The sequence below is a fragment of the Carcharhinus amblyrhynchos genome, chromosome 26 (genome assembly GCF_965287045.1).
Source record: "Carcharhinus amblyrhynchos chromosome 26, sCarAmb.v2.hapA, whole genome shotgun sequence".
In the NCBI taxonomy this organism is placed as follows: Eukaryota; Metazoa; Chordata; class Chondrichthyes; order Carcharhiniformes; family Carcharhinidae; genus Carcharhinus; species Carcharhinus amblyrhynchos.
This window is the reverse complement of record NC_137349.1, coordinates 37,853,564-37,875,776: the sequence shown is the minus strand read 5'-3', so window position 1 is coordinate 37,875,776 and position 22,213 is coordinate 37,853,564. Positions and strand designations below refer to the sequence as shown.

The 22,213-nt window shown below is 40.4% G+C and overlaps 1 protein-coding gene across 1 annotated transcript in view; it reads left to right on the top strand.

Moving 5' to 3' along the window:
• The window catches only part of map2k2a (mitogen-activated protein kinase kinase 2a), an 84,609-nt gene that overhangs the window by 334 nt on the left and 62,062 nt on the right, over positions 1 to 22,213 (top strand). The gene's annotated exons all lie outside the window — the stretch shown is intronic.

Genomic DNA, 22,213 nt, shown 5'->3' with positions numbered 1-22,213 from the left:
ATCTCTCCAGGCCCTGCACCCTCTCCACAATAACAAATTCGGCTTTTTTCAGTCAATTTTATTTAACCTTTTACCCAAATACATTGAATTCCTTGAAACTGCCCCTCCCAAGGGATTTCACACCATTAGTCCCTCAGTGAACCGGAGCATCACCTTTGACTTAAACTTGCCACAAACCTTCAGTTCTGATGAAAAATAATGAATAACATTGGGTTTTACCCACTCCTGGAGATGAGGGGTATGATGTGGGTATGCCGGCGTTGGACTGGTGTAAACACAGTAAAAAGTCTGACAACACCAGGTTTTAGTCCAACCTATTTATTTGATAATATACTCGCAAGCTTTCGGGTTAGCCCCTTCGTCAGGTGAATGGAGAGTTCTGGGTATGGCAGGTGTTTCGGAATAATGACAGGGAGGTAATATTAATAAATAGGTTGTTTAAACTTTCTGATATGTTCTGCATGTTTTCACTCAATAAATACTGGAACAGCAGTTCAGTGTATAGTTATTTAATGGAAATAATGTGCTCAGCTAGAAATCAGCACATTGGAAGTATAGATAAAATAGATTTGGGATTATAAAGATAGATTGTTTTATCTAACAGTAGGCTTGATGAGCTACTTGCTCTTTGCTTCTAAACCTTGAGCTGCAACGCTCAGCAAAAGCCTACATTTGATCCTTGATCTGTGTTTACTAAGCTGATCTGGAGAGATATCTAGCAGGGTGCTATACTACTATTGGCTTTCATGCCTGTAAGTGTGGAAGGCAAAGCAAAATCAAGTTTGATGCTTGTCGCCACTTTACGTTAACCCCTTTTTTATGTGTTGACGCTGGATGAGAAGCGACTCAGTTGTGATTGTCTTTTGTTGAACAACCAACCCCCCCCGGTCACTGTATGGCCTGGCATGAAAAATTGTAGCTGAGGAGAACTGGAGGGTAGCTGAACCATTAGAAGTGGTGCCTTCAAGGAGGAAAGGGGAAACTTTCTAGTGCAAAGATGAACTTATTTCCATATACGTTAATAAGGTTTATAACTGCATGTTGGTTTGGTTGAATAATTGCACTTATACAAGGTTGGGATTTGAACCCTACTCGAGCCAGCCATCAAGATTGATATTTTAGTGCATTAGCTTTTGTCTTTTTTTTGCGATGGTGAGCAGTCTGTTTCTGCCATTGCTTGATTTTGTTATGAAATTGGTCACCTGAGAAATGTTTGTGCAGAAGATCCTGTTAACTTTTTTGGGGGGATTTTTAAAGAATTTTTAGAATGCTACAGCGCAGAAGGAGGCCATTTGACTCATTGAATCTGCACCAACCACAATCCCACGCAGGCCCTATCCTCATACTTTTACCCTAGCTAGTCTCCCTGACACTAAGGGGCAATTCAGCATGACCAATCCACCTAACCCGCATGTCTTTGGCCTGTGGGAAGAAACCGGAGCACTCGGAGGAGACCCACGCAGACACAGGAAAAATGTACAAGCTCCACACAGACATTGACCCAAGCCGGGAATCGAACCTGGGTCCCTGGTGCTGTGCAGCAGCACTGCCAATCACTGCCACCGTGCCACCCTCCTGTTTTCGTTTATAATTATTGGGGTGGTTTTTGCTGCTCTTCTGTCAATTCTCACCATCCTCTTCCAGATATTTCTCAAGTTGTTTTTGTTCAGAATTTCAAAACATTGAAGAAATACTTGCTGATTTATTGCAACATTTGTCACACTTCTGTAGCAGGTTTACTCTGCTTTCTATCTCTTTGTTTGCTGCCATCACTTTCTATGACCAAGTCATTAAACTTTAGACAGTGGGATTGACCAATTGCAATTTTCTCTAATCAGAATGTTGTCCTAATTTTGGTGCATCATTTGCTGCTGCTTTGTTTTATCAGTGGCAGTAAACCTCACACAAACAGAATTTCAGAAATGATTGTATGAATTCTGCACATATTTTAACTTCTGAATTGTGGTGTGCAACTTGAATAGTGGGTTTCAGTTTCATCCAGAAGCTCATCAAGTGTCCTTGCTTTGCTTATTTTGAGTGCATTCTAATTCACATTTTAGATGTGTTCTTACCCAGTATCTTCCAGAGTGTATTAAATATGCTTACAGTAACCTCTTCATCTCTGTACACTGTATCTTGCCTTTTTTATTTATGCTGTCATCTACTTGCATTATATCCTGCTCATTAGTTTACTACTGGTGATTGGATTCTTATCATTCTCAGTTTGAGATTTCAAATTACAGTCTCTTACTTGGAATTCTACTTGAGCTTTTGCATCAACGTGGAGTGGCTTTAGTTGCACATCAATGCGATAATGGAATCATTGAAGCGACATTACAAAATAAAGACTTCCATTTAGAGAGTGTCTTTTATGGTATCCAATTATGTACTTTTGTAATCACTGTTTTAATGTAGAAGACATTTCCTTGCACAAACTGCAGTGTGATAATGACCAAGTAATCTTTGATGTTGGCTGGGGCACCGGAAAGAACACTCTGCTATTCTTTGAATAGTACCACAGGATCTTTTCCATCCATCTCAGAGGGCGAATCTTAGTTTTAACCTGAAAGCCGCACCTCTGACTGTGCAACATTTCCTCAGTACTGTCAGCCTGGATTTTTCCTCCTGTATCTAAAATGGGATTTGAGCCTATGGTCTTCTGACTGTTTGGTGCGACTGCTAAAACTGAGTTGCAGGTAATATGTTAGATACTTATTCAGTACAGTAAAGTTTCAATGTGTTAAAATTTAAAGGAATCAAATTTTCCAGCCTTTGCATTTAATAGCAGCACAAAGTTTATTTTGAAATATTTGAAGCCCCATGAAGAAAGTTCTGCTATTTCTAAAATGTAGTAGACTGATGCTAAGTGGACCGCCAAGTATAAAAATTAAGTAGTGGCTAATGTCAGTGCTTAAAGAATTGGTGTGCCAGCCAGTTTTCACATACTGGAGTCAATTTGGCTAGTGCATAGATGCTTAATTCCATAATCTAGTCTTTTACTTTATCTGTGGGATTCTGACTTGTACTTTCAAGAGATTCCAGGAGGCCTGTGCCTTCCTGCCTTTCCATTTCTCCAGGCCAGTGGAATTTTTAGCCTTGAATAAAAAACCTGAAGTTGTATTTCAAAACTAGTTCTGACATGCTGTTGAAATAACTATGTTACAACAAGGAAGTGACCATTGCACACCCAAATGTGATAAATATTTAGTTCATGGTTCATGTTCATATACAGAGAGTTTATAGTTCTCGAAGATTAAAAGTTAACTGTAGAAACTGGAATAAATGCGACCAAAGTAGCTTGGGGGGGTTATTACGTGTTAAAAGATAGGGGCTGTGTTGACTTGAGGGTTAACATCTAGAAAGATGAGGTGCATAAAACAACAGTGGACTTCGATGGAGAACTGGTGACAACATCTACACTGCTTGCAAAGAAATACCGTCCATAGTGATTATTTTCTTTTGGGAATTAGAACTAAATTAGTTTTAAAGCATTGAGTAAACTCTGAAAGGCTATGTCATCGTGGCGATGGGTAGAGCTTAAGGTTGTCTGGTTTCACTTTATCTGTGTTTTTGCTGGGAGAGGGGATTGATTGAATGTTGCACTTTGTGTGGTTTGCAACTCTGAGATGCACTGAGAGCTGTCAGCAGGAAAAATCTCAGAGGGCTACAAAGGTAGCAGAAAGTCACTGGTTTGTACTGAAGCTAAGAAGACGCTCAGAGAATCATAGAATCCCAGTGTAGAAGAGGCTATTCAACCCATTGACTCTGCACTGGCTGTCTAACTGAGTATCTTACTATCCCTATCCCTGTAACCCTACACTTTTACCATGACTAATCACCCCAATCTACGTCTCTCGGAACATTAAGGGGCAATTTAGCATTGCCAATCCACCTAACTTGGACATCTGAACGTTAATAGCTTAGGACAGCTGAGAGGCTGGAATCTGAGAAACACATGGCACTGCTAGCTTAAGCTAACAGTCTGCAAAAGAGTTGAAAATGTGCTGGTAATTAAGGGTGGGAGGTCAGCTTTGTGAATCTAATGGAAGAGTCTCAGGCAAAGAGATGGAAACATCTGGAAATGAACAGTTATTGAAGCAATCTGAAAATGAAATGACTTTTGAGGGAATTCAAAGGCTAGATCTTTAAGCAAGAAGTTGAAATCCCTTGTGAGAGAAACACAATTTTGACAAGATTGTGATTCAGTGGTCACTGACACCTAGGTTGGTTGCTGAGAAATCCATGGGATCTGTCTTGGTCACATCTGCTGTTTAATGTACAGAATGGTGCATTCGTCAACAAATTTCAATTCAATTTACCTTGTGTTAAATCTGAATGTTAGTGTACAGGATAAATATTGTAGACTTTATAACTTTTCTGACTCTGTGCTAAAGTTTATTTTGGTTGTTTAAAATGTGGAAACTTGTTCCCCTAGTGCAAACTGGGATTTCAAACTTCTGACTATATTAAACAAGGTGTTACTGGTCTGTAACCAAATTGTAACATGATGCATTGATTTTTAAGAGTGCAAGGCAGAAAGTTGAAGAGTTGGGCTTGGTTGGGAATTCTACTTGTTGAATTTTTAAACATCTTTAACATCAGAATGCAAATGTGATGTTGAGATAGGTGGACAAATTTTTTTATGGTTACTGTACTTGAATTTTTTTAAAAAGATGGTAATCCACTGTAGGTTCTCAGTGAACCTTAAACTGTTCTCACTGAATCTCCTGTGCACACCGAGAGCACTTCAGTACAGCAACAAAGAAAAGAACAATATTGAAGCAACATGTTCTTTGTTTCTCTCACTTTGTCTGTCCTCGAAGTCTGATTGATCTACGGTTCTATGAACTTCAGCTGCACAACCGTATCTCAGCCAAAATGGCTATTGTTCATGTACATTGGTTGGCTTTTGAACCGTATAGTGACATCACAGCTGAGCCCAGTTCATAGTCACCTGACGTCACATGCACTTTACTGCAGGATTGCTAAATAGAGTTTGCAAGTGTGAGGACGCTAGCTGATTTATCTTGTTCCTTCGCCCACAGGGTGATTTCAATTATTGTTCCTACCACTAACCTGGTTGATCAGCACAGACCACAATTTCTTGCTAGATTACTCAGTAACACATTGAGTGTTACATTTACTCACTGAACCTTTGGAGAGCTACAGTGTGTCATAGATACTAGGGAGTTATTTCAAAACTGTAACCTAAGCTAAGTTTGTGTGTGTGTAACATACCATTCAAAAACTGCCATTAATCCAAAACTAAATTTAGCCAGAGGTTGGCAGCTGTTCTCAGTTTTGAATCCGTACGTCTTGTAAATCCTTCTTTATAGGGCTAGATTTGTCCAACCAACCATCAAAAGTACTGTGATCTGTGTACAACTCTGCTGCCAGTGACAGCTGCTAAGTGAGAAAGTCCAGAAATCATGCCCAACTGCTGCTTAAAACGTTTGGTCAAATCACCATGTCTTACACAATTTAAATATGGAGTTTGTTTAAATTTTCCCCATTAATCTACTGTACCCAAAATGCTGCAATTATAATGACCACATTATTTGCTGCATTTGGTGTCTGACTTATTAAGCTTTTGTTAAGGTTTATTCCTGACAAAAAGCTTGTCATTATATCATCCCGTATTGTGATTATAAAATTGCTGCTGCACATAGTGAATCTGGTCAGTCAGAGCTTGTGGTGCAAAATAAAACCTGGCATTGATATAGTGCCTTTAATGTGTTAAAATGTCCCAAGATGCTTGACAAGAGTTCTATCAAATGATATGTTATCAAGCCACAGATGACAGAACAAGTAACCAAAAACATGGTCAAAGTAGTAATATTTAAGGAATGACTTAAAGGAAAGTTGAAATTTAGGGAGGGAATTCTGGATTTGAGACCAAAATGGCTGAAATTGTAGATGTCACTGGTGGATGTGGAACATGTCAAAGGCAACCTGGGATGTGCAAGAGGCCAGAATTGGAAAAGCACGGAATTCTGACCTTGTAGAGCTGAGGAGATTATAGAGATAGAAAAGGGTAGACAGAAGAATGCAGGTCATGTCAACCGAGAAGTCCAAGGAGGAAGTGCATGTCATTGTCTTTAACTTGCTTGTGTGATCATTGGCATATGGATTGACCGGAGAACATGATCTGAACCTGAGCTGATTCAATGTGGTCTTTACCAATTTGTTTGGTATAATGCACAAGGAAGAATTTTTTTTTTGAAACTTTTAGTTTGAATTGTTGAATGGCTGTGAACTGTCTGTGTAAATAGATTTCAGTGTGTGAAATTCTGGTGCCACCTTGACTTTTTTTCATTGAGATCATGAAATTCTTATTGGAATTTATCATATTTCAGTGCGTTTGACACTTGCCCACATGCAGTACCTTATTTCTGTATCGCAGATTGAGGTCGGTCTCTCTCTCTCACTCATTCACCTCACTCGCATGCACACGCAGACACCCTTCACTGTATACAGCTGGAAAATTTTCAGCAGTCCCCTTTTAAAGTGGAAGCAGAGTGGTCTCCAGTTTAGTAAACAAAACCAATATAAAGGAAGTATCAAAATTGCATCTGTTTACTGAGGGGAAACAAATGTCAGAGCATCCCTGGCCTACATATTAATCATGCATTTCTTATGAAACAATTAATTAATAGTGTTTGATGGAGGTTGAGACTCTTCTACTTGTTTTGTTGGAAGGATTATAACATACTACAATATGTTTGACTTCATGGGGAATACTGTTCCACTAACTAGAATCTTCTATCTTTTCCCATTAGTAGCCCTTGATGTTCAATAAGATCAGACTCCATCCAAGATTTAAATATTGCTGCCACATAGAGAGTCTGTTGTAGTAGCTCTTTTACATACTTTCTGAAAGTTAGGTTAACTTTTCTTTCTCTTAGTCACCAATCTTTCTGAAGCAACTGTTGTGAGCTCTTTGTACTATATCCCTGTGGCCATTGCTCTTGACTACCATCTTTGTTCTGAGTTTTATGTTTGCTGCTTCACATTGTAGTCATCTTCCTCTCAGCATTTATGTTGTTGAAATTAAAACCTATCAACAGTTTAAGCTGTAAACCCATCCCTGTCTAGTCTTCCTCTTCCTTCTATATTCTCCAGGCACTTTTAAAAAATTGCAGTATAGAAGTTCATCCCTAGTCAATCCTATTTGATTGTCTCATTTCCCATCAACCTTGGTGCACTCCTAATTAGCATTAGCCTGTCATCCACGGTTCACTGTTTATTAAAAATTAAAGAATTATAAATTTCACTCAAAATGGTCTTGTGGTCCATGAAAAGTTGTGGAAAAGCTACAATTTCACATTAACTATATTTGTGGCAGTGTAATGGTAATGCTACCAGACTATTAATCCAGAGACCCAGGCTAATATCTGGGCACATGGGTTCAAATCACACCATGGCAGATGCTGAAATTGCTAGTCTCAGTTTCACGATCACCATCACTATCATTCATTGATTCACTAATGTCCTTTGGGGAAGAAAATCTGCTATCCTTACCTGGTCTAACCACAATGTGGTTCACTCTTAACTGCCCTCTGAAATGGCCAAGCAAACCACTCAGTTCAAAGGCAGTTAGGGACGGATAATAAATTGTGGCCATGCCAGTGACTCCTGTGTCCCTTAAAAGAATAGATCATATTGAGTGATTTGCATTGTGCTATGTTAAAATTAATTGGATGAAATTGCTCTGTGACGAGCCCCAACAGACTTGTCAGATGCAGTCATACACTTTAATGCATTGTTTTTCAAAATTTACGGTGGAATAACTTGACTAATAAATTCATTAGGTGCCTTCATTTGAACTATGTAAACCAAAATTATGTGCTAAAAAAATCGGTTAGCATTTGGTAATTATAAAGTGAAAAGGGCTACAGATGGCAAAACGGTATGCTTAGTACTGTCGCCATCAGGACTTTTTCCAATGAAAAGCTGCTGCATAAAATAAATCAACACCTTTTTCTTTCCATTAAAAATTAATGATGACCTCATGCTTATCAGGGGAGCTGGTTTGGAGAATATAAGAATATATATGCTCAAGCTCAATTAGTAGGCGCAGTTGAAATAACATAATTGTTGGTTAATTGTCTCTTGTTGATAATTCTGCTCCCTCACACAGTTCCTCTAGACTACTTCCCCAGTGGTCTCATCAGCACTTGCTGTTTAAACAATAATCCCCTGGATTACCAAGGAGAACAATGGCCAAGTTTCTTGCTGTTGATTGTGTAGTGAACTCCCTTGCTGGATGATGGAGGTAATGGCAAAGGGGTTGGGGGAAATACAAGGTGTAAAAATAGTTTGTTCCTTTTGAAAAGGAGAGCTCTAAATTTGTACTTTATGGTGAAACAACATGTTCCTCATCCCATTTAACTCACCATCTCATACAAATCAGCAATTATTGTAGTGATTTTAGCAGTTGTGTGTCATAGTATTTATAGTAGGGGTTTTCGAGCAAATGGCTGAAGAATCTACTGAAGAAATACATTTTATAGCTTTGGGGGTACAGAACAGCAAGGCAGGGCAATTTGGGGAGGGAGAGAGAAATTTCCATCTGTAGGGCAAGACAAGCTACTACAGTAGTAGAGAGAGAGAGGGAACATCCATTCATCTGGCTTTGGAAGCATATGTATACCAATTAAGAGTAGGCCATTCAACCCATTGAGCTCATTCAATAAGATGATGACAGATCTGATTGTGGTCTCAACATCACTTTATCAACTGTCCAAGAGTGCAGACAGAAATGTAAGGCCAAGTTAGTGGTTGGCATTGCTGCCTCAAGGGACCCAAGTACAGATCTGTCCCTGGGTGATTGTCTTTGCAGAGAACAAAGAAAATTGCAGCACAAGAACAGCCTTTCAGCCCTCCAAGCCTGCACAGCCCAACTGAACTGAAGCTCCTATCCTTCCAGGAACCATATCCTTCAATCCCCATCGTAGTTATGTATTTGTCCAGAAGCCTTTAAAACTCACTATCATACCTGCTACCACTACCTCCCCTGGCAGCGAGTCCCAGGCATCAACGCCCTCTTAAAAAAACAACTTGTCCATATACATCTCCTTTAAACCTTGCTCCTTGCACCTTAAACCTGTATCCCCTTGTAATTGACTCTTCCGCCCTGGGAAAAAGCTTTTGATTATCTACTCTGTCCATGCCCCTCATAATCTTGTAGACTTCTATTAAGTCACCCCTCGACCTCCATCGTTCCACTGAGAACAAACCAAGTTTCTCCAACCTCTCCTCGTAGCTTATGCCCTCCATGCCAGGCAACATCCTGCTAAATCTTTTCTGTATCCTGTCCAAAGCCTCTCCATTTTTCTGGTAGTGTGGTGACCAGAATTGAACACTGTTTCAAGTGCAGCCTAACTAAGGTTCTAATGAAGCTGCAACATGACTTGCCAATTTTTAAACTCGATGCCCCAGCCGATGAAGGCAAGCATGCCATATGTCTTTTTGACTACCTTCTCCACCTGTATTGCTACTTTCAGTGACCTGTGTAACTTACACCCAGATCCCTCTGCCTATCAATACTCTGAAGGGTTCTGCCATTTACTGTATATTTCCTATCTGGATTAGATCTTCGAAAATGCATTACATCTCATTTCTCTGCCCAGGTCTCCAGCCGATTTCCATCCTTTGATGGACCTCATTACTATCCACAAATCCACCAACCTTTGTGTTGTCCTCAAGTTTATTAATTAAACCAGTTAAATTTTCCTCCAAATCATTTTTATATATATGTTACAAGCAGCAAAGGTCCCAGCAGTGATCCCTGAGGAATGCCACGTCACAGCTCTCCACTTAAAAATATACCCTTCCACTGCTACCCTCTATCTTCTATGACCAAGCCAGTTCTGTATCCACCTTGCCAGTTCACTTCCGATCCCATGTGGCTTCCCCTTTTGCACCAGTCTGCCCTGAGGGACCTTGTCAAAGGCCTTACTGAAGTCCATGTAGACAACACCCACTGCCCTACCCTCATCAATCATCTTCATCACTTCCTCAAAAACTCAAGTTAGTGAAACAGGACCTCCCCTGCACAAAACCATGTTGCCTCTCACTAATATGGAGTTTGCACATTCTCCCCGTGTCTAATGACTTTCCTCTGGGTGCTCCCATTTCCTCCCACACACCAAAGATGTACAGGTTAGGTTGATTCGCCATGATAAATTGACTTTTATTGTCAGGAATTAGCAAGGTAAATACGTGAAGTTATGGGGATAGGGGCTGGGGGGGGATTTTGTTGATGCAGGCTTGATGGGCTGAATGGCATTGTAGGGATTTTATGATTCTTCTCTGGGGGGTAAAGAGAATTATGGCTATGGGGGCATTTGGGTAGAAGGATATGGAATTTAAATTATTGGACTGATAGAGAAGATAGGTGAGTGGGATTTTTATTGTTGAATAGTATCTGGTTGACAGTTTTAAATTGAGGTGTTTATAGAAGATGGAATTTGAGAGCTTTGCAAGAGTTTTCTTTTTGAACAGTGCAGGTATTAAGGACATGTCAAGGTTTTGATAGCAGGTGGCTACTATTTGGAATGTGGCGATGCCGGCATTGGTCTGGGGTAAAGAAGTCTCTCAACATCAGGTTAAAGTCCAACAGATTTATTTAATAGTAAAAGCTACTAGCCTTCGGAGCACTGCTCCTTCATCAGATAAATGGGAGTTCTGTTCACAAACAGGGCATATAAAGACACAAACTCAGTTTACAAAATAATGGTTGGAATGCGAGTCTTTACAGGTAATCAAGTCTTAAAAGTACAGACAATGTGAGTTGAGAGAGCATGAAGCACAGGTTAAATAGATGTGCATTGTCTGCAGACAGGACAGTTAGTGAGATTTTGCAAGCCCAGGCATGTTGTAGAGGTTACAGATAGTGTCATGTGAACCCAAGATCCCAGTTGAGGCCATCCCCATGCATGCAGAACTTGGCTATTGGTCTCTGCTCAGTGACTCTGCGTTGTGTGTCGTGAAGGCCGCCTTGGAGAACACTTACCTGAAGATCAGGGGCTGAATATCCTGATCGCTGAAGTGTTCCCCAACAGGAAGAGAATATTTTTGCCTGGTGATTGTCGAGTGGTGTTCATTCATCCATTGTCATAGAGTCTGCATGGTCTCCCCAATGTACCATGCCTCAGGACATTCTTTCCTGCAGCAAATCAGATAGATAACGTTGGCCAAGTTGCAAGAGTATGTACCGTGTACCTGGTGGATGGTGACGTGCTGGATCATCAACACGGATGCCATCATCTCACGTGAAAACACCATCCACCAGGTGCACGGTACATACTTTTGTAACTTGGCCAACATTGTCTACCTGATACACTGTAGGAAAGGATGTCCCAAGACATGGTAGACTGGGGAGACATGCAGATTCTATGACAATGGATGAGTGAACACCACTCGACAATCACCAGGCAAGAATGTGCTCTTTGTGTTGGGGAACGCTTCAGCGGTCACAGGCATTCTGCCTCTGATCTTCAGGTAAGCATTCTCCAAGGTGGCCTTCATGACACACAATGCACAGTCACTGATCAGAGACTGATGGCCAAGTTCCACACACATGAGGATGGCCCCAATCGGCATCTTGAGTTCATGTCACACTACCTGTAACCCCCACGACTTGCCTGGGCTTGCAAAATCTCACTAAGTGTCCTGTGTGATGACAATACACATCTCTTTAACCTGTGCTTAACCCTCTCTCCACTCACAGACTTGATTACCTGTAAAAACTCGCATTCCAACTGTTATTTTGTAAATTGAGTTTGTGTCTTTATATGCCCTGTTTGTGAACTGAAATCCCATTCATCTGATGAAGGAGCAGTGCTCCAAAAGCTAGTAGCTTGTGCTACCAAATAAACCTGTTGGACTTTAACCTGGTGTTGAGACTTCTTACTGTACTATTTGGGAAGCAGAGATATGCAACCTTGTGACAATGACTGGGACGAGGATAGAATCAATGGAATGGATCCACCACTGCTAGTAGATGAAAACAATGGCTTCTGGATGAAATCAAGCTCATCCAAGACTTTATGTTGGAAATAGAGACAATATAGGTATGAAGACAAGTAATGATAGAGCTGGATGCCCTCGGTACACTTCTGAAAATCAGTGCTATTTCTTCACCTTTATGTTGTCTCTTGGCAACACTGTGAAGGCGGCGTCAAGTATAAATTCTTGGGATATCCCAGAGATAACAATACAGGGTGGACAAAAAAATTAGAGTATTTTCTCTGTATGATGGGGTAATTAAGAGTGGAACCAGTTGAGAGCTGTTGGACTGAATCAGACAACGGAGGAGAATGGAATCGGCAACATGGCAAAAATTGCAGAGAGATCAAGGAGGACATGTTGGGATAATGCCCTGTTTGTTGTTCTTTATCTTGGAGGATATCAATTGTTGCGTTGTTGGGGCAGTTTCAGGAGAGAGAAGTTTTAAACCTCAGTGAGACTAAAATCTAAGTATGATGGTTTGAGAGATGGTAATATGTTGAAAAATTTAGAAAAATAAAGAGATTGGTGATGGGCTGAAATTTGAAAGAACATCAGTGGATGTTTTGAGGAAGTGACTGTTACCAGGAAGTCAGTCAATTTACAATGTTGGCTAACATTAGCCCAGGTAGGAAAGTTTAGGATGGTCAGCAGTTTGGTGAGAATGGAGTCCTGAAAAAAAAATGACAGTTTCATGGACAAGGTGCACTTGAAGAGGGCATGAGAAGAGTTGGAAGAATAACAGTTCCAGGGTTACTGCAGATGGGAACCCAAAAGGTAGTTTCACATTGCGCATGAGGAAGTGGGGTTGGGGTAACAACAGAACTAGAGCTTATCAATTATAGTGATACATTTCACAGCCTCCTTGGTGGTGAAGGGCAAAGGGGTTTAAGGAAATGTTTGGTAATATAAATGCTGTGACGTCAAGAACAGGTCAGGGGCTGGGAATTTTGCAGAGAATAACTCATCACCTGATTCCCCAAAGCCTGTCCACCATCCACAAAGCAAAATTCAGGCATGTGTTGGAATACTTTACCCTTGCTGGATGACTACAGCTCCAAAAACACTCAAGGCTAACATCATTCAAGACACAGCAGCTCACTTGATCAGCACCCCATCCATCACCACCGGTAACATTCACTTTCTCCAAATTCCCGTCCAATCCACACACCACCCTGACTTGGGAATGTACCACCATTCCTTCACTGAATCAAAATCCCTAGAACTCCCTCCCAAACAGCACTGTGAATGTACCTACATTACATGATTTGTGGCAGTTAAAGAAGGCAGCTCATCACCAGCTTCTCGAGGGCAATTAGAAATCAGCAATAAACGCTGAAGTAGCCAGCAACAATCACATCAGGAAAGTAAAGAGTAATGGGTAACTTTGGCAGAGCAATGAGAGGCAAAATAGTGCTTGATTATGAGCTAGCCAGATGCGGTGACAAATGGCTGAGCCATTTGTTGTCCAGATACAGTCCAATTTCTTCCCCTGGACCATGTGGAGTGAAAATGGCAATGAACAGGACGGAAGAACAACATTTTACTGAGATCAAGTACACCAGAGGTGGAGGAAAGGCATTGCTTGACAGATAAAGAACTGTTGTAGCAAATGGACAACCAAAGATGAGACATTTTGGCATTTGAAAGTAAAATTATAAGTAATTTGTGGGAGGGATTTTGTCAGGGTAAGGAAAAAAAGAATGTGTGTTTGGAAGGGATTTGAGGGATATACATGGTGAGGAGACCATTAGAAATGTCTTTGAATGAGATCATGAGAGGAAAGAGAGAAGACAAAATGGCAAGGTCACAAAAGTGGCTATGACGATGGAAAGAAGACTTTATATGGAGGAATGAAGAGTAGTGATGCCTTGTAAGAGAAGGCAAAGGGATTGAGATGCTGGTGGAAATTTCAAAGGTGAGTAATGGATCAAAATCCTGGAACTCCCTCTGTAACAGCACTGTATGTGTACATTCACCACAAGGATTTGTGGTTCAAGAAGGCAGCTGGCCACCACTTTCTCAAAAGAGCAATTAGGGATGAGCAATAATTGCTGGCCAAGCCAGCAACACCCACACTCCATAAGTTAGTTTTTTAATTACTCAGGACAGGGACGTTGGGAGGAAAGGAGGGAGACATTGGGTCATTTCCATATATTTTGGGTAAATAGAAGCTGTATAATTTAACTTCATTTTTCTAACTTGAATGCATTTGTTAGCAAATAGAAAAGAAATGACAGAAGGTGAGCTGCTCTATTTCCTAAGCACAAGTTAGTGTATATAGAGTTTGCATGTATTTTGTACATGCAAACTCTACATACATTTTTAAACTAAATTATTCTATAACTTGCCTTTTCACTTTTATTATTCTCTACCACTTTATTTCCTGCATCTATTTGAGGCTTTGGGGTTGTCAGCTTTCATCCCCTTAATTCCCCCTGTCCACTTTTTTACTTTAAATTCCTAACTCTCCTTAGGCCCTTGGTTCCCCTTTGTTTCTGATATGCCATTTTGATTTTCTACTGTGAAGACAGGTACAACATACATTACGACCCTGTTTTGTATACGCAGTCTGCTGTTGCATGGAACTTGATGTAACATGGGTCCATCTTGGACCCCAAAATTTCCATTTAAATTTATCACAACCCCACAAGCAGTTCAGTGAAATGAAACTGTGTAGCCTTTTAAATTCTGTTTAATCAGAACATAATTAAAGAAGCTAATCTGTGTAAGATATACTAGGCCTCCTCCATTTCCAGGAATTTTCATGATGGTGTACAAGTAGGATATTTGGCAGCCCGTACAGACAATGAGGGGCAAGACATGCAGACCTCCGGAATGATGCATGTGGATCTCTTTGGTGATATCCTGTCCAAGCAAGTAGCCGGTAAACTCAAATAGGAGTTAAGAGATAATACCAAGGATGCATCGTGGTAGTGCTTTCGCCGACCTGCCGAATGTAAATGAGATACTTCCTGTTGAAGCCAAGCCTAGGCACAATCTGGCATAGCTGCCAAGATCATTACCCAGATAACCGAGATTTTTACCTCTCAACTCTAGCTTGCTTTGAGGTAAATTAAAAATAAATAAAACTTAGTTCTGTGGCAGCTTCCAGTGAACCCTCTTGAGGACCACAAGTTCAGTTACTGCAGGTTCAGTGGAAAGTGGGATTTGAAATTTATACTTCTTTGGCAAGTTAAATCCTAAAGTAAGAAGCAAATACTGTGCACAACAAAATATTATGGTGCTCATTTCTCCAGTATTCAGATTAAGCCCCAGCAGAGTGATCAACAGTTAGCATCACATGCTATTCTTAGCTGGTTCACATAGGTACTTAAGGAAAGTACCAGAAAGTGATTAGAAGCAAAAAATCTTGGTGCAGCACAGATGAAATATCCCTATTAATCTGGCTACGGTACTGGTTTGGTGCTTTTTGAAGGACCTTGTTATACCACAGTTTCAGCTGTAACACTTTTTTTGAGGTATGAATCCCATGTACCATGTTACCACAGGGCCCTAGTGCATCTATTTAACACCTCTGCCAATTTCCTTATTTTCATTAGAATTCCTCCACTCTCAGCCTCTAAGGAATCCATGTTTACTTCCACTATTCTCCTTTTTTTTTTACCTATTTATATAAACTCTTAATGTTTAAAATGTTTCTTGCTAGTTCTAAATTGTTGATCGCAATTTGATGTTTTCTGAATGTTCTCGCAACCCTGAGGTTTAATACTCTTGGCAACATTATAAGTCCCTTTTAATCTATTGCCATCCTTAATTTGTAGTTAGCCTCAGGTAGATCACTTTCTGTGAAGTTTTTTTCTTTCACAGTGGAATGTATATGATTGAGAAATTATGAAATATCTGCCATTTTTATCTTTCATTGTACACTTATAATCTAACTTCCCAATCTATATTAGCCAATTCATATCTTGTATCTATAGAATTAATTTTATTTGTTTAATACTCTAGTTTCAGACTTAAGTGTTAATTGTATGTTCCTGATATTAAGGTACAGAGGTGAAAGGCATTGTTTAATTAAGTACTTGCAGCACATCTGAAGAGGGACTGCTGGGACGCTGGGTTAGTAGGGAGAAGGAAGACCTTTATATAATGCTGCATTCTGTAAATAAACTAAAGAAAAAGGTTTGCCTCTAGTTTCATCACCATTTGACATGCATTCCACTTATAATTTAAGTACATCACTTTATCATTATCTTTTTGAGAGACTCCCCTACTGTGGGATTACTAATTAACCCTGTCTTATTGCTTCAGCTTTTGTCTTCTATAGCTTCTTGGTTAATTTTCATCATATTTTTCTAGGGGATTATCACAAATGCACTCAATGAATTCATCCTCAAAGTACTTTTGCCAATTTGATGTATCTAGTCTAGATGAAGACTCTGGCAATTGGAATGTTGACATTTATTGAAAAAGGAATGGAATATAAAAGTAGAGAAGATTTTCTGAGCTATACAGTGTCATGGTGAGACCACATTTTGGAGTACTGGGTACAGTTCTGGTCTCCTTGTTTGAAAAAGGATATAATTATTTAAACATTTCAAGGAAGGTTCACTTGACTCATTTCTGGGATGAAGAGCTTACCTTATGCAGAAAGGTTGTGTAAATTGGGCTAATGTCCACTGGAGTATAGAAGAATGAGGGGTGATCTTCTTGAAACACAGAAGATCCTGAGGAGATTTGATAGTTATATACTGAGGGAATGTTTTGCAAGTGTATATAGATAAGCCGAATGAGTGGGCAAAAATCTGGTGGTTGGAGTATAATGTGGGAAAATGTGAAGTTGTTTACTTTACAACGATGGAAAAGCACAGAAGAGGGCCATTTAGCCCAACTTGTGCATGCCAGCCTAAGGACACTCAGGTACCATTTCTAATCCCACTTTCCTGCACCTTACAGATCCAAAGTAAAAAGTTTATTTACTTGTCACAAGTAAGGCTTACTTTTAACACTGCAATGAAGTTACGATGAAATTCCCTAGTTGCCACAGTCCGGCACCTGTTTAGCTCAACCCACCTAACCAGCGCATCATTCAGAATGTGGGAGGAAACTGGAGCATGCGGAGGAAACCCATGCAGACACGGGCAGAATGTGCAAACTCCACACGTACAGTGACCCAAGCCCCTGGCACTGTGAAGCTGACCATTGTGTTACTCTGCTGCCCCAAGGTACTTTAGGGTCTTTACCTCCACAACCAACCTGGGCAGCGAGTTCCAGACACCCACCGCCCACTATTTTTAAAAAAAGACTTGCTTCATACATGTCCTTTAAACCTTGCCTCTTTACCTTAAACCTATGCCCTGTTGTAATTGACTCTCTGTGCTGTGATTCTAGAATTCTGTACCTAGGGAAACAATTTTATCTTGTCCACTCTATCTCTTCTCCAGCAGGAAGAATACACAGGTAGTGTATTACTTAAACAAAAAGCAGCCACAAAATTCTGTGATACTGAGGGATTTTGATGCATGAGTCACAAAGTTAGAATGCAGGTACAGCAAGTAATTAAAGTTAACCTTTATTACGAGAGGATTTGAACATAGAAGTCAGGATGTTACATTTCAGTTATACGGGGCGTTGGTGAGACCACATCTTGCATTGTGTGCAGTTTTGGTCTCCTAATTTAAGGAAGGATGTAAATGTGTTTGAGGTTGTTCAGAAGCGGTTTATAGATTGATACCTAGAATGAGCGTGTTATCTTGTGAGAAAAGGTTAGACAAACTGGACTTGTTTTCAGTAGAGTTTACAAGAGTGAAGAGTGACTTGATTCAAGTATGTAAGATCCAGAATTGTCTTGGCATGACAGATGTGGAAAGGATGAGTCCAGAACTAGGGACCACTGTCTTAACGTTAGGGGGTCACCCTTTTAGGACAGATGAAAATTTTTTGAGAGTTGTGTGACTTCGAAACATTCTGCCTCCAGAAGGTGGTGGAGGTGGGGGCATTGAGGTGGATAGATTCTAGTTAGGCAAGGCAATCAAGTGTTATTTTGTTTTATGGGAATTCAAAACAGAGAGCAGCCATGATGTTATTGAATAGTGAAACAGGCTCCTAATGTTGTACATTCACATGCTTTTGTGGGGGAGATCAGAACTAGGGGATACAGTTTTCGAAAGGGGGTCTCCATTCTAAAATCAGAATTCTTTTTGAGGACCGTTGGTCTCTGGCATTCTATTCCCCAGAAAGTAGTGAAAACTGGGTAATTTGATTTATTCAAGGCTGAGTTAGATTGAATTTTGACAGATACGGAAATTTTGATAGGTGTGGAAATCTGTTATGGCGGCAGATATGAAGGTGAAGAGCGCTCTTTGTTCTTTGTGCAGGCTCAAAGAACAAAATGGCCATCTCCTGAATCCTATGCTATAGCATTGTCTTTTCAATAAACTTTTATTTTGACTAATGCTGTGTCCAACAATATAACTAATGTTAGGCAGCCTATAAACTATGACTACTACTGTTTTACTACCCCTTATTATTTCCACCCTTACTGAGTCTACTCTCCAACCTACTCTTTATCTGTCTTTTCAAAATGTTGTGTACCTGGAATATTTACTTCCCATCTTTGGACCATGTCTGTAATAATGGGCAATTAGATCAAACCCATTTATCTATGTTTGTGCCATTAATTTGTCTATCTTAATGGAAATGCTTATTGCACTCAGCATTCAGTTTTAACTTTACATCTTTTTTCCCCTGATTCAACCATATTTTTTTCACTATTACTATTAAATTCCCTGCTCTTCCCTGAAACACTAGTTTGCAGTCACGCTTTCCTGCTCCTGATTACTAACCAGGCGTTTGCACATTTAACCATTTGCCTCCTGAATAATTAAGCTGAATTTCTTTGACTTAACAGAGAACATGCCCCCATCCAACTTTATTTAATGAAGTCAATGAATTTAATCAACTTGGCTGTTAACTAATTGCCTGATTTATTTTCAACAATAGATTAGCTTCTAATGTTTATCAGCTCCTATCGCTCTGCCTTGTGTCATAATTTTGACAATTTTTCTGCAAAGCTCTTCACTGTCTTTTTAGCTGCTGCATTCAATTTCATCTTTTTCTTATTGTTAGATCTATTTGTTTATCTGAAGAATACTTTCTTAAAAATTTTTTCACGGAATGAAAAAATGCTGGTGCTGTTCCAGGGTTTTGACCCATTGATGGTGAAGAAACAGTATTGTAGTTCCAAATCAGGATGATGTGCAGCTTGGAAGAGAACCTGCTAGTTGATGTGTTCCCATGCACCTGATGCAGGTTGTCCATCTAGATGTTGGAGGTCGTTGGTTTGGAAGGTGCTGTTAAAGGAGACTCGGCAAGTTGCCATTTGTAAACGATGCACACTGCTGCCACTGTGCTTTGGTGGTGGAGGGAGTGGACAGTGTTTTGTCCTGGATGATGGTGAGCTGTGGAGCCTTCTTGAAATTGCACTTATCCAGGCAATTGTGGAATATTCTGCCACTGCTCTTAATACATAGATAAATGATAAATAAAGCTAAGTGCTTAATTTATGGGGAAGTGATGGCCTAGTGGTATTATCGCTAGATTATTAAGCCAAAAATTCAGCTAAAGTTGTGGGGACCTGGGTTTGAATCCCACCAGGGCAGTTGGTGAAATTCCCCCCACCCCTCTTGTCCTTCTTGTCTGGATTCAGCTCAATTCTTTTTAAATCAGCAGTAGTTGGGTATACAGTGGACATGCCTTGTTCAGGTATCGGACTGTTAGTTCTGTCACAAAGGTTTGCTTTCATTCTTCTCTATTCCCAGGCATTTTATCTGGAAGTTAAATTAACTGACCTTCCCCAATCCTCCTTCCAAAAACCCTAAGAACAGTCACCAGCTGAGTCAACAAGCTCATGATTTGATATCTCAAACCCTGAATGGTGAACAACAGTTCACCAGTGTATGTGAAGCATTGTCATCATCCTGCTATGATTGCATCCTGATTATGGTTGACATCAAACCTTGTGTATGTCCATGTGTAGTCTCTTACCTTTCTTGTAGACTAGAGCACCTCCACAACTCTGTTGTCTGTATCCTATCCCACAGTGACCCATGTGCCCATTATCGTTTGGTGACCTCCAAGTCCACTCATACCTCAAATTTAAAATTCTCATCCTTGTTTTTAATTCCCTCCATGGTCTTCCCTCGTCCTCTAACCTTCTCCAGCCCTGTAACCATCAGGGTACCCAGGTACCATGAGCCCGTGCTGACCTTGGTTTTGTAATGCTTAATAGCCTTGACTAATAAGTGTATCCGTATCCATCCTGACAACTTCACGCAACCTCAACTTCTTTTTAGAGGGAGAAAATTCCAGCGTTTCATTACAAGTGTCCACTGTGTGAAGAAGTTAGTGCGAAGGTAAATACTTCAACACTATTAGCCATTTTTGTTTGTTGTGCCTTCGCCAGATTTCACCAAGTTCTTTACGTGGGTCTCTAAACTCAGTTACCAACGTGGATCAGCAGCTGATACCACTGATATCCATTCAGTATCCTCCTCCCCTGACTATTACTTTCCTCCTCTGCTTTTCCCACATCAAATACCCCCTCTCCCATCTCATAACCTAGAGTAATTTTTGAACCTTTGTATAACTGCTGCCTAAGCCTATTGCTCTATTGTTAGATTGACAGTGCAACCTGAAGTCCAGTTCCTTCTAGCAGACTGTTTCATTAAGCCTTATTTAGCTACACAGCACATTCTACCATCTTTCCCAGTTGCCAGGTGGAAGGTAAGTGGAAGTGTTTATTATGTAGACAGTAATTCAGTACAACCCCCTCTTCAGACTTGAGAATGCCTTTGAATTTGTTAAAATTACTAGACTTGTGTCTGAGTGACTGCCTAAAGGGCCTCAGTTTGAACACCATTCATTATGGATTTTAGCCAACAAATAAGAATGTGTGAATGTGCACCCTTAGGCATGAATCCACCGGCCCTTTGAAATGATCCTCTTGGCCTCCTGGCATGCAGCATTGTAGCCTACTTTTGCAGCAGCTCTGTACTACTCTAAAAGACCAAGTACTATTTTGAAGGCAGGTCGTTCTTGATTGAACGGGATCTACTTTTATGGTTTTGGCTACAAGGTATCACAGGTCACATCTGCTCACACAGCATCTCTTTGTAGTCTCAATTGCAAATGCAGGTGCACAAGAGCTATCCAATAATACAAGAGTATCAGTACTGTCTGTGACTGAGTTCTGCATCATTAAACCCACCTTTTTCATTTTAACCTAATCAGCCACTTAGTTGTAGTATAAATGTAATCCATTGTATCCTGAATTGCAAATCCATCCCCAATCTCCTTCATGAAGCAGCTAGGCTAAACTAGAGTCTTGCATTTCTTTATTTTTCCAATTGATTTGCTCCTGTTCGACATAAAGTTTACTGAAATACAGCAGTGTCTGGCCCAGTACGTGGAGTGAAATTAACTGAACAGTTGTAAGAGTTCTGGGTGACAATTACCACTCCATTTTAAGTTGTACTTTTGATCATATCTTTGGGGAAAAGCCCCAGCAAAATATCGATTAGTTCTTATATTAGACTACCTGACCCAGTCCCAAAAGCCTCATGCATAATAAAACCATTCAAAGTATCCCCAGAGCCAAAACGTTCGAAGTTCATTCACTGGTCTGTGCTAAGTTGACCAATAAAGGATGTGGAGCTCTAGTAATGCATGCCATAGTTGAATAGCCCTTTGTTCACTATGTAGCTTAAGTTTACACAAGGCCAAGATTACTTGGGTGAAGTACAAGAATTTGAACATACTATGTGGAAGTGAAAATATCCACACCTCTAGAAGAGGTAGCCGCTAGGAATGTGGGGTTGAGGGGAGTTGGCGTGGTTTCAGAGTGGCTGCAATTGACCTTTTTGGTCGAAAACAAGCAAAGTAAGACTTTGAATTTCTCCAATGCCCACAACAACTTCCTTTGACCTGTGAAACAGTATTGGTATTGAATTCATAAGAACATAAGAAATAGGAGCAGGAGTAGGCCATCTAGCCCTTCGAGCCTGCCCCGCCATTCAATAAGATCATGGCTGATCTGTCGTGGCTCAGTTCCACATTCCCGCCCTCTCCCCATAACCCTTAATCCCCTCGCTTATCAAAAACCCATCAACCCGCGTCTTAAAAATATTTAGCGAGGCAGCCTCCACCACTTCAACGGGCAGAGAATTCCAGAGATTCA